The sequence below is a fragment of the Ciconia boyciana genome, chromosome 4 (assembly GCF_034638445.1).
Source record: "Ciconia boyciana chromosome 4, ASM3463844v1, whole genome shotgun sequence".
NCBI classification, from domain to species: Eukaryota; Metazoa; Chordata; class Aves; order Ciconiiformes; family Ciconiidae; genus Ciconia; species Ciconia boyciana.
The window spans coordinates 68,987,845-68,998,865 of NC_132937.1; positions in this window are offsets into that span (position 1 = coordinate 68,987,845).

An 11,021-nucleotide genomic window follows, 5' to 3' on the forward strand; every position below is an offset into this window, starting at 1 on the left:
CTGCAGGTTCCTGAGTGCCCGGTTTGAAGTTGCCTCAGATGAGTACACTGATTTCAATATTCTAAATGCCATTATTCAGATTCAGCTCAACCCAGGTTCGGTGTTTGCATTTGGATATTCCTTATCCGATGTTAACCTGGCTCCTGAAGGTTTATTGTGAGTGAGATGTCGTGTCCTTAATTACGAGTCGAACGTGCATTCTTCAAGAAAAGCATGAATCCTTCAGTGCTGTGAGTGCAAGGGATGAAGCCATATTCATCCGTGTGGAACTGAACCCGCTGAAGGTCTGGTTTATGGCTTTTAAATCAGCACTATCCCTTCACAAGCAATTAAGTAGGCTGCATCTTCTGGATGTCGGTTTACATTAGGACCACTGGGCATTGTCAGCTGGGTGTTAGAAAGTAGAAACTGGAAAGAGGAACATGGTGAACAGTTCAAAGTCTTGCCTGTAAACCCAACTGTCCTTCTCACAGAAATTCCTGTAGAGAGGGCTTGTCAGCAGGAAAACACTAAGATTTTCCCCTACTTACATTTCCTCAAAGTTTTTTAGTAAGGTTCCTTCTAGAATGAGCCATGACGAGATTCCAGAAACCCAGTAGTTTTCCACTGGACATGAGATAGTCCCTATGGGAGCTGGGTGCCCCTTCTCAGTTCCTGGATGTTCATTCTCAGTTCAGTTAGCTTAGCAAAACAGTTTTTGCAATTTTCTACTGTTAAGTGACAACACCTCAAAGAAAAAAAAAGTATTCCAGTCACAGGAGTGTATACAACTAAGGGTAATTTAGCTGTAGTGGGGAGCTCCTGCTTTTTTCCCACATGCTGCCTTTGTTGACACAAACCATTATCTGTTTCTCCTTTTTCCTTCTCTGCCCGCTGTTACAATTTGCTCTTTTCCAGACCTTTGGAAAAACAGCAAAGCTGGCTAAAAAGAGGGATGGCAGCTGGCGGGGGAGAGCGGGGGGATCTCTATAGCACCTGCTGCAACATAAAATTGTCAGCAAAGTAGGATTATAGCCCAAGGTAGTTTTACACTGCAGCTGGCACTAGAGTGAAAGGATCTGTATTCACAGGCAGTTACAAGAGACAAAGTTTGGAAGATTTTATTGTTGTACAAACTGAGCCCTCTGCAGGTGTTTGGTGCTGACTTGATTCTTTCTACTTCCAGGATTTAATTTAGTGCTGGGTTTTAAATCATTGAGTTTTCATTTAATTATAAAAATATATTATTCCTTCCCTGCACCCCAGTATTTGTTTCGCAGTTAGTATGCCTGAAGCAAAGCATTTTTTTTTTGCCAAAAGAGTGATGGGTGGGATGTGTTTCATTTCACCTCCCAAATTAAAAGGATGTATTTAAAATCCAAACTCAGAAACCTCAGAAGCCTCAAGCTTTAACTCTCTGTTCTTGAAACTATTGCGTCTTAGCTTCCCAGCCAACCACGAGATGAAATTAGATGGGGCTTACTTAGCAGACTAGATTGGCTAATACTGTAAAAATTTGATGGAAACTAATATTGTACTAGTAGGGCCTGGCCAGATCAGTTTGCTTATTATAATTATGCAGTGAAAAACAAAATGTTTATCTTGCCAATTCCATGCTTACTTTCCACCAGTCTGTGTTTTTAGGTTGTTGCTTCCATCTGATTAAAAAATAAATATTGATGTAGCATTTCCTATGTACATTTAAAAAAAAGGGTAATAGTTGAATCTATTAAAATCTCATTATTAAAAAATATAATCTTTTGTGTGGTTTCAACAGCCAGATTAGCTTCCATATTGAAGCAAGTTAATCTTCAGTAATCATGCCATCAGATTTCTCTGCCGTTTGCTTACATCTGAGATTTCTTGCTGCTACTTGTGTGATTGACTTAATCTTGCTCTACTAGGCTGAAAAGGAAAGTAAGAAACGCATTGGCCTTCAAACTGTGCCTCGGCTGATGTCAGACAGTTCTGAAACTGAGTATCAACATTGTTCCTCTTTGCTCTTGGCAGCTTGGGCCTGATGCAGCATGCATATGTGATATACTTCCTTTGTATAGAAAAGCCTGTAAGTGCCATTATTAAATCAGCCAGAGGAGTCACTGCTCAGAGGCACAAGGCAGCCCCGAAGGACTGAGCACTGACCCTCCCATGCCTTCAGACTGCTGCCCAAGGGAACCAGAAGTGCTTTCTCTACTTCAGAAAACGAAGACAAAACAAAGGACTGTGGTGTTTACCCGTGTAGCCCACAATTTGACTCAAAACATTTTCAGCTTAAGTATGACTGATACACTTTACTGCTCTTAGAGCTGATCTCTGAAATATAAGTACTTCAACACAGCTTCAGAATACCACTACAGCTACAATTTAATACCTTTACAGTCAACATAAATTGTATATATCAGGCATGTGCACATCTTATAGGCACAGCAGGCTATGCTACCTTTAGACTTGCCTTCCCTAAACGTGGAAGGCATTTCACTGACTGAGACATTTGTAAAGAAAAGGCTTCCAATATGCACCATCCAACAGCAAAGGTTTTCTTTGTACACTGATTTAAATAAACAAACTTCTAGAATCTGGAAAAGTTTGTGGGAGATTAGCATAGATTCTGTAATTCCTAGTATATGAGCCATTTTTACTGTTGCCAACTTTGTATTGTTACAATAGATTTTTTTATATATATAATCATTTGTATTTATACCATATTTACTTTTAAAGTGGACAAGAATCACAGTGAATACATTCTGCAAATGTGTCAGTACTCTGAGGGTTACGTCAGGGATTCAAATATGACTCTTCTAAAGAAGAAATGGACAAATATTTTAACTTTATGTTACCTAATCTGAGTATTTATCAGAGAATACTGTTTGTTTCCACTTGGGGAATGTCTGCTGAAGAAGAGTCAATCAGAGTAAATGCTGCGGTCTGTGCTTTCAAGAAGCAGAACAAAACAACACAAAAAATTAATACAAATGTTTTTTCTGTAACAGCAAGAGTTACAGAGAAAATAGTGACAGACCTGCAATATGTAGCAGGGCTGTTGTTCCTGTCGGCTACATTCAATGTTAAACAAGTGAAACTTCACTCAGTATTTTCATAATGTCAGAGCACAAAACAAGCTTGTATGTACATGACATCGTACCAGGGCCTGATCCCAAGTCCAATTAAGTTTACACTCCAGTGCTGAGAAAACTCCCTTTCAGGAGATTCCCTTTTTTTTCTGTGTTATCATATATACATCATAAATGCTACAGTATGTAATTCTGGCAAGTCAACCAAAATGTTAATTTCCTTGCTTATCTAGTGCTGACTAGAGACCACTTCTGGGGACACAGTGGCTAGGAAACAGAATCTTATTTTATTTTTCCCTTGAGATGCTGCCGCGGCAGGAGGAGGGAGCACGGGGGTGTCCGCAGCTGTTTAGAAAGATAGCAAAATCTGGAGACTCCTCACATGAGCAGATGGGATAATAGTAATACTCCTCCCTGTTTTTTGGCTTCAGTAAGGCAAAAATGATGCCAGTTAGATAACTAAGTGCTGCATGTTCCATGTGTTTCTAATTGCTGCTCTATATAGTAATAACTCATGTATGACTACATTACTCTTGATAGGTCCCCTCATGCAGAACTTGAAGCCTTGCCTAAAAAATACTTTAAAAATATTAATTTTACACTGTATCTCACCAGGACTCGAACAGAGCTATCTATATTGCCTGCACGCAAATGAAATTAAAAAAAAAAAAAAATCTGTGATCTTTAAAAAATTACTGTTTAAGGTACAACAGAAACTCAATTTTTAATTTCTGCTGAATGTTTCACACTGAACATTTTCTTAGAGAACTTTATTTAGTGTTCTGTGGGATCTCTTCCTCCAAGAGAAGCCAAAATAGAATGAATAAATGTATTTGGGATGCAGCTGCACTGTATGTGCATGTCTATGACAGGCTGCAAGATCAATGAGAGCAAGGGGAGAAGAAGAGAATGTAGCCCGGAGTAGCAGCACAGGAAAGACAGAAGCAGAAAGAACCGTCGCAGGAACTGCAGTGCTCCTCGGTGTTCGTTCTTGAAACCACCACTCTTCAGTTTGCCTTGCTTAAGCAGATCCTAAACCATGCAGGGATGCATGTTTATAGGAATGCTCACATGGGGGTGGGTGGTTGATTTTGGCTGAGACATCCAGGGAATAGTCTACCCCCACTACTGAGGTACTCATAGGGGAAATGTAGTGATATGACTATTAGTCGTAGTTAAAGTCACTTCTCACAGTGATTGCAAAACCCCAAAGGAGAAAGAACCTGCAGATGGGAAAGGTGAAGCAGCAACTGATAATTATATGGCTCCACATGAAGATCTGATTAAGCTCGCTTTAAAAACGACTTGCAAAACTAGAAACATTGCATTTCTGCAGAAGAGGCTATAAACCAGATCACAATTACAGAATCTCCTTGCTAAGAATACAATTGTTAGCACAGATGCCTTATGCTTATACAGAAGTACTAGTTTTTGGGAAATACTTTTTGCCAAGAAATTACAGAGGCATTAACCCTACTAGTACCTGAGAGTGTTTTGCTGTAGCTGGTGTCAGAACAACTCTGATTCACTTTGTAAGGGTATGGTTAGAGAATACATCAATTGTTGCCAACTTCTGTGACTTTTCCATTAGTTTTATAAAACTGTGGGTTTTTTTCCAGAGACTAATTATATGAATTCCTTTGATTAATCATAACTCAAAGTTTTAGTTAAAAGATTCTTGTCCCCTTAGAGGTAGGGAAAAAACTTGTTGAAAGTGTGAGTCAGTGCAAAATTAAATGTCTTAAAGAAGACTAAACACTTGTTCTAAACCTAAACTAATATCTGACAGGTAATACCAAGCATAGTGAGTTTCCTGGTTTCTCTGCATTAAGGTGAGCGCTTATGTAGTTGATGTGCTCCACGTCTCTGGGCAAGTTTAGCACAGAATTTCAGAAAACGGGATTTTAGCAGCCTGTTTGTCTCTCACGTATGCTGCTCTCTCACCAGTCAGAGCTCCTTTCCTCAGACAATGAACACCTGGAAAAGCCATGGGAGAAATATCTAACTATATCTGACACCATGAACCACCTGCTCACCAGGCTGGCTCCTCCATGCTGCCTGAGCATAAGAACAACAGTGCTAGCTCACAGAAAAAAACACAAGAAAACCCAGACACCGTGACCTATGTGCAGTGGTGATGGGATGGATCAAGAAGAGTGACTCTGATGCACAGTATTAAGATTTCTTTACTCCCACCAGAAACTTAGCTCCAGACTCCCTAACAATAGAGTTATGATAGAGCGCTTTTGAGACCTTCAGTGAAAATACTGAAATCTTGGAATATGGACAGTCTGTCTGCTCCTGCAGTAGTTACTGTGGATGACAGTGCAAATATAATAAACATGCAGCAGGTTTCAGGTGCAGACATGCCCTTACATTTAGTTTTATACCAGTAGCCTCTTTTATGTGGCTGGGAAGATAAGGAGTGTCAGTGTTTGTTCTAAGGGTGTTTGTTACAGGCATTGGAAATACCAGTTTTCACACTACACATTTGAGGACATGGAGGCATATGAAAGCTTTATGAATTTCTAAAATAAATTAGCACGGCAGTAATTATGATTTTAAAGCTTGGCATCTAGGTTGTAGAGTTATTCTTTAAAAGTCTTATTCGTAAAGAAGTCTTATAAAAACTTCACAATGTTTCAGAGTTAGAAACTATGACTACCTCAACATGTCAAAGGATTTCTAATATAGAGTATTGGCATAAGGAAGATATTGTAAACTGCAAGACAATTTCAATGCAATTTAAGACTAGTCGTCCTCCTAAGCATTTTGCATTTTTCTATAAGGAGAAGACCCAACACAAAAACTTGATATTCACTGAAAATAAAATCAGATAGTAAGTTCTTTCTTCCCCAGAGCCCAATTTTACTTCAGTTGAAGCTAACGTATTCAACAGCAGCAGGATTTGGCCCGACCAACAGGATAACGAAGAGGATGCATTTGTACATCACAATCTTATCCTAGAAATGTTTGCTTTATTAGTGTTTGTGGAAATGTTTTAGGATTTGCTTTATTAGTGTTTGTGTGATCAGTGTGTTTATACTCAATTTAATTACTATTCAAAGCTGCAATAACATTATAATTAAAATATGGAAAAAAGATCACCATCTATGTTCGTTTCACTTACAAGGCCAGAAAAATGTAGGTCTGATGAGTTAGCTGGTTTGACCAACTATTAAAACTTGGTGTTAGGCAAAAGTCTATTAAAATATTGTAAATCATAGGAGAGCAAATCACAATGTTAAAACTTTCTTACACTCGGGTCATCACATATTTAAAATACACTAGAAAATACAATTTGCAATATTGCATCTCAAGTCCTACATTTTTAGCATACATGGAAGTGAAGTACTGTGCATTTCTGATCTGATATTGAGGGAGATAAATATAGCATTTCAAGATGTACATATAAACATATATCTAGCAACAGCAACAGTATTCTTCTGCCAGTTATGATTTCTTGCACTGGTGTAATTGCAGCTACCAGAATCCAGAATATACGTCATTTCTTAGCTGTATAATATTGTCTGATAGTGTACTTTCTCTAATGGAAATTCAATATGTGCTTTCTATACTTCTGAAGATTCAGAAACAAGGAGGCTTGCTTCAGACTCCTCAAGCTGATAGTGATAACCTCTTCCATTTTTAAGTGTTGCTTTAGCGATATCTGTTGAATTGTCCCCAGTCTTGCTCGGCAGAGGAAAAAATTGCAATCCTCAAAACTGCCATAGCAGTGTCTTTTCACAGCCCAGCTATTTGTTATGAGGCAGAAGGGATTATGGATGCCAAGAAAACTATACAACCACTCAAGTAGCCACTTCAAAAAAAAATGAGAACAACAGAAAAACCAAGATTCACCAAAACTTCAGAAGGAAGTTGCAGCATGTTTTTGGCTACTAAGTTTCCAGTTCTGGGACTCTGAATACCACACTGTAACTACAAGTGAGTATAGCAGAATTTCAGCTCTGCAAGTTTAAGAGGTTTTTATTTTTTTACTATGGCTCTATTTAATTTCAGCATGCTGCTTCTTACTTTCTGAAAGCAATGCAGATACAAATATTCCTAGATTTTACTATTTTATTATTCATTATTCTTTAAAAGTCAAATGTTTAATCTACCAAGCAGGATCTGCCAGTACTTGAAGTATTGTTTAATTTCACCTGGCTCATGGTGGTAATTAATAGGCAGAGCTATATTCTAATAAAACCCTCAAACTGCATGCAGATTCTAACCCTCTGGATGAGGGCTGGTGGAAGAGTGATGCAGAAGACTGTGCATCTTGCATCACTCAGCTAAGCTGCATGTAGGTCTTGAATGGTGAAGACTGCACACGTCCGCGAGCAGAGGATTTGGAGTGCAGGAGCACTGTTGCTGACACACCAAAGCCAAACTCAGCACTCCAGAAAACCCTTTAATTCACAGAGTTGTTGGTTCTAAAAGGTGTGGAGGTGATGTGCCTCACCAGGTAGGAAGCCATTCACAATGGATTTCATTACCTGTACTGAAGCAGAGGTAAGAGGCAATCTACCCCGAAGCACAAAGCAGAGAACACGTAGGCCCTCTCACTCTGAAATCATTACTGTGAGCCATTTCAGCAGTCATTGACACCCTGTGTACATCTATCACCACATGCATACGAAGTTGTACTTTAAAAAATGTGTTGCAATAAATAGCTACTATTATATATGAAGGTATATCAATTTTTGTTGGCTCAGAAAGTTAATATTGAAGTGTACATAGGTAATACACCTTTCTGGTCAAGAATTCGCTGTAAACTAAGAATTACTTCATGCATTGAAAGGACATAGAAGTAGAACTTGAATTAGGTGCAGAAATTACTGGCAGGTTCTTACCTTTTAAATTACCAGTTTTTGCCATTTTTAAATCATTATAAACATTCTTCTTTTGTGTGCCAGCAGAAAGTAAGAGGGCATAAGGAGTCTCTTACCAGCAATGTCTTCCTGATGAACCTTCCTAGAACAACGTGGACTTCTTTGCTTGCATTGGTATATACAGGATAAGTTATTCAGAAAGAAGGACCTATACTAGGATGCAGAGCTTTATTGTACAGATCCCCTCTGTACTTCAGTGAAAGTGATCTGACCCCATATTTTTATTAATAACTGCCTTTCACAGAATAATGATGCTCATAAAATAACCCTTCTTGAAGTTTTCCCTTCATTGACATCCACACTAAATGATGCAAAAGTGCCTAAAGTTAACTACAGAGAATTAAGAATTGTTTATTTCCATTTGGCTTCAGCGACTGAAATAATGTTTTGTTCTTGCCTCTAGTATCCAGCAAGCAAGTTCTCTGAAAAATCAGCTTACTACCCCGGCATGAACAAGCAATTAAGATGAAATAAACCAAGAGTCAACAAACAAATCTGATCTTCCTACGTGCACATGCGTCCCTCTCCCAGGAGCTGTATCCTGCTGTAAGGCAGAGCTCCCAGCTTGTGCCCAGGCAATTGGATTGACTTGCAGCCATGCTGGCTGAAGCAGAAGGTCAGATCCGAAGCCACAAGGATTAAACAGTAAGGTTTGTGCAGCCATGGCTAGGGGCAGTCGGGCAGGAGCTGTTAGTGAGAAAAGAGAGTGGATGGGCTTGGTTGGCAGTCACTCTCATACATTTCTGAATCAACTGGACACTCTCCCCTGCCAACTCAAGGACCACAATACCTACGGTGGGCACGGAAAGAGAAGGCATCTTCATGCAGTTCTGCTTCTGGGCATGGTCATACAGTCTCCTCTGTGGACAACTCCCAGTACCTAGAGAGAGCTAGGAAGAGCTGTTAGCTCTTGATGATCGTACGCTGGGTGGGATTTCCAAGGTAATGGCTCTCTGGAACCTCCATTTTGTTCCCAGGAGAAGCAGCCATCTACCACTCCCTTCAGCTGCTAAATTAGCAAAGGACTGACTAAAGATAGGATTATTTGTTCTGTAATGGGAATCCCTTTTTTTTTACCAGCAACTGTTTTAGAGGAGCCCTATATGTATGCTTGTAGATTCATGCTCCTGTATTTTGTTCTCTGCCAAATAAGACTCTCAATTCATGACTATTGTGATCTGTGATCTCTGTGTGTGTTGCATTGGGAATTTGGACCTTAGTGGTCCCAAATGTGTAGGCACCGTTTGCACTAATTTCCCCAAATCAGTTTCATTTTTGCACTGAGTACACTGAGTGTACATGTGTTTCTTAGTCGCATGTAAAAGCCCTACGTGTACCTCTACAGTGTTTCCTGCTTAACCACTAGAAATTACATTTAGAATTACATTACCTTTAGAAATGACAGGGGGGTAATCAGTGTTTTTAAGTCACACTTCCCTAAGTTTCAGATACTCTGTTAATTTTCTCCTGGGCAATATTTTTACTTGGATCATTGTAAAATTTTTTTACACTCATCATTGGCTGCCTTGCACATGAAGAATTTCTGGAATCCTAAAGCTTAGTTCCTCATGGTTTAAGAGATTTGGGTATTAATTCCAAATGGCATCTCACAAAGGGCCAAATTCCATCCGGGGACAAATGACTGCTCATCCACGCCAACTTTAATGGGATCTGCTCTGTTCAGCAGAGGACAGGATTTTATAAAAGGCTCTTACTTGATTCTGTACCCATTTGCAAAAGTAAATAGTGTATACTTCTCTTGAAGCATTATTGAAATGGCAAACAATGTTAACCACTGCAAAGAGGACAAGAGTACCAAAAAAGAACTCAAGTTAATTTTCTTACTAATAAAAAAAACATTTTTGAATTAGGAGACAGAAATCTTATCTCTTGATTAAAAGGTGCTATGCTTTGTAGTAGCCTATGAGCGGGAAAAACAGATAGTGGGATAACAAAGCCTTTTTAAAAAATAACATCCTTCCTACAGGTTCTTATAAAGAAAGTAGTGTAACACAAATAAGGTAATTGCTAAGATATTGATACACTGGTTGAAAAAGAAAACTCCTATGCCTTTCTAGAACTGCATTTGCAAACTCTAAAAATATGTTCATCTTCCAACTTTCCTGAAGGCTCAAATAGTTGCTTAACTCGTTCAAAAAGTTCAAAGACATCTGAATAATTCTTTCAGGCCTTGTGCCAAAAATTGCTTCAACATCTTGCAGAGCTGATTTAGTTCTGAAAACATGCATGCAACTAGACAATAGTGAACCTGCAAGATATCCTCTCCAAAGTTCTGGGCTAGAGACCTAAAGCAACAAAATCTGTTGCTTTCTCCCCTGCTTTTCTTTTCAGGATGTAGCTTATTTTTCTTGCCTGTGATTTCCACTAAATATGCCATTGCAAAACACCACCTCCTCTACTTAAGAATATTAAACTAGAGAAATATGGTGTACAGTAACAACCAACAGTGAATAAGGAAGTAATTTATTTTTCATTCAGCATGCAGGATAAAATTCATGCTTCACTTTGAATCAACTGCCAAGCATCAGAAAGGGGCTACCCTAAACACAGATACCTTAAAAATCTAATTAATTGCTGCCTTTTTTTTTTTAACCTTTGAACTTAAAAGCATCATTTGCATTCTTTAGGACAGAAAACTCATTACTTCCTCCTCCCCTGGTAATTCTTGTATAATTACCTGACTAAGCTTCAAAGGTTAAAAAATATAGATCTACAGCCAAACATCATAAAACTGCTTTCAAAGAACTGGCTTGGAATCACAAGGCAATACCAATGCATCACCTTTTTTAAAATTATTATTATTGTTGTTATTATTATTATTAGTAGTAGTAAATAGGATTACTGTTGGTCTCTAATAAGCACATACAAGCTGCACAAAATTAACCCCACGACCACCTCCTTTTGAGAAAAATCTGTTTCCATGCCTGTCCTTTGCTAGGAAATGCTTGCGGCAGGAGCAACACTTAGAGGAGGGGAGAGATGACACACTTTGTCAGCATCTTTTTAAATTAGGTTTGGCTGTGTATATATATAATTTTTTTCATTTTCCTGTCGA